Source organism: Orycteropus afer, unplaced genomic scaffold (genome assembly GCF_000298275.1).
Source record: "Orycteropus afer afer isolate SDZICR_OR568_19922 unplaced genomic scaffold, OryAfe1.0 scaffold00089, whole genome shotgun sequence".
Taxonomy (NCBI): Eukaryota; Metazoa; Chordata; class Mammalia; order Tubulidentata; family Orycteropodidae; genus Orycteropus; species Orycteropus afer.
This window is the reverse complement of record NW_006921676.1, coordinates 6,842,585-6,845,079: the sequence shown is the minus strand read 5'-3', so window position 1 is coordinate 6,845,079 and position 2,495 is coordinate 6,842,585. Positions and strand designations below refer to the sequence as shown.

General features: G+C 36.4%; 1 protein-coding gene across 1 annotated transcript in view; it reads left to right on the top strand.

Annotated features, from left to right (window-relative positions):
- The window catches only part of ATP11A (ATPase phospholipid transporting 11A), a 194,681-nt gene that overhangs the window by 77,825 nt on the left and 114,361 nt on the right, over window positions 1-2,495 (top strand). The gene's annotated exons all lie outside the window — the stretch shown is intronic.

Here is a 2,495-nt window from a genome sequence, read left to right as displayed (position 1 = left end):
AACAATCTGATAATTTTTATTTATATTCCAGTTTTGTCACAACCTAGTCATATTGTCAGGGAGCCCTGGTGGAGCAGTGGGTAAGGCATTTGGCTGCTAACCAGAGTGTCAGTGGTTCAAACCCCCTGGCTGCTCGCAGGAGGAAGATGAGGCAATCTATTTTCCTAAAGATTTGCAGCCTTGGAAACCCTGTGGGAGTCACTATGAATCAGAATGGACTCGATGGCAGTGGGTTTGATTTTTGGTTTTTTAGTTATATTGTTACCTAAAAAGAGAGTGAGATTATAAAGAAATTAAAATTAAGTAAAAATACTAAATGTGTAATGTTTCAAGTTGACAGAGATACCTAGTAACCCACTGCCATGGAGTCACTTCTGACTCACAGCAACCCTCTAGGACAGAGTAGAACTGCCCCATAGGGTTTCCAAGGCTGTAAATCCTTGTGGAAGAAGCATCTTTGTCTTGCGGAGCCATTGGTGGGTTCAGAACACTGACCTTTTGGTTAGCCACCCAATGTTTTAACCACAGCACCACCAGAGTCCCTAATAATCATAGATTCATATTTTTTGGGGAAAAAAATAGCTATTCTGCATTATCTGGAATTAGATATTTCATATATGCTAGTTTTAGAGTACAAAATCTGATTTTTAGTTTATTTTTATGGTTGAAAAATTGATAAAATGAAAACAGCACTTTAAACTTTGAATTACATGCTTTATCTAAAACAAAACATTTTTACTTTAGAATCAAAAAAAAAAAAAAAAAACCAAACTCACTGCCATCAGGTCAATTCTGACTCAATTGTGTTTCTGAGGCGGTAAATGTTTACGGAAGTAGATTTCCCAGTCTTCCTTCCACAGAGTGGCTGCTGGGTTTGAACTGCCAACCTTCTGGTTAGCAGTCACATGCCTATTTAATATGTAATAGAGTAAACACTGCAATAAATAAAATGTAGTCAAAATGACATATTTTTGTTTTTCATTTATACAGTACACTTTCTGGAACTTCATACCCAAGAACTTATTTGAACAATTCAGAAGAATAGCCAATTTTTATTTTCTTATCATATTTCTGGTACAGGTAAGTCTGATCTTTTTCTGTCTCATCAAATGCTATTTTGCTATCTTGTAAAATATAAATCTAAATAAGTGATGTTTATGCTTAGGTAATTGACATGTAGCTTGTAAATAAAAAAGCAGCAAGGACTTGGGCCTTTTATCTGCATTTATTTTTCATGTAATTCATCTTTTCTTAAAAATAAAACCTATTCGTATTATGAGACTACATATGAGCTTAAAACACAAGCAATCAACTTATATTTAAGTTGATTTTGGCTACCATTGTGTCATCACCACCTCTTTAGTACTGTGGAGGAAATAAAAATTTTTCTACTTTTTATAATGAACCTAGCAATCATACTAAGCATGATTACACTTATTCTTATCATAAGTGTGAATGGATCCTACTAAAAATCTGAACAAACTACACATTAAAAAAAGTGGTGAGAGAGTGAAAAACACAATAAGAGTATGAATAACTAGGGAACAGTAAGCCAGATGTATTTTGAGAACAGCAATCTAATTTTTCTTAATTATGTAAAACAAAGTAGAAGAACTTTTAAATTTCCCAAGCATGTAAGTAGTCAAATAATGTGATTAAAGTGTGATGCCAGAAGCAGAGTAATAAATTTTAAAAAAGTAATATACACAGGAATCAGACCTGTGCCTTTGTATTCCTACATCTAACTTACCTCTGTTGATAACATAAAATGAGTTAACAGTTATTGTTGTTATGTGCGGTCAAGTCAGTTCCAACTCATAGCTGCCCTGTGTGTAACAGAACAAAACACTGCCCAGTCCTGCTCTACTTTACCAAACATGAAGTCTTTCTCCAGGGACTGGTCTTTCCTTATAACATGTCCAAAGTATGTGAGATGACATCTGGCCATCCTCATTTCTAAGGAGCATTCCAACTGTACTTCTTCCAAGACAGATTTTTTCGTCCCTCTGGCAGTCCATGGTATTTTCAGTATCCTTTGCCAACACCATAATTCAAAGGCATCAATTTTCCTTTGGCCTTCCTTATTCATTTTCCAGTTTTAACATGCATATGAGGCAATTGGGAGCTCTGGTAGCATAGTGCCTAAGGCACTTGACTGCTAACCAGAAGGCTGGCGGTTCAAACCCATCAGCTATTCCTTGGAAGGAAGGTGGGGCAATCTTCTACCATAGTGATACTGCCTTGGAAACCCAAGGAGGGGTCACTGTGAGTTGGTTCCGACTCGATGGCACATAACAACAACAACAACATGAGGCAATTGAAAATACCATGGCTTGGGTCAGAGGCATCTTAGTCTTCAAAGTGACATCTTTGCTCTTTAACACTTTAAAGAGGTCTTTTGCAGCATATTTGCCCAGTGCAATACATTCTTTGATTTCTTGACTGCTACTTCTATGGGCATTAATTGTGGAGCCAAGTGAAATGAAATCCTTGAC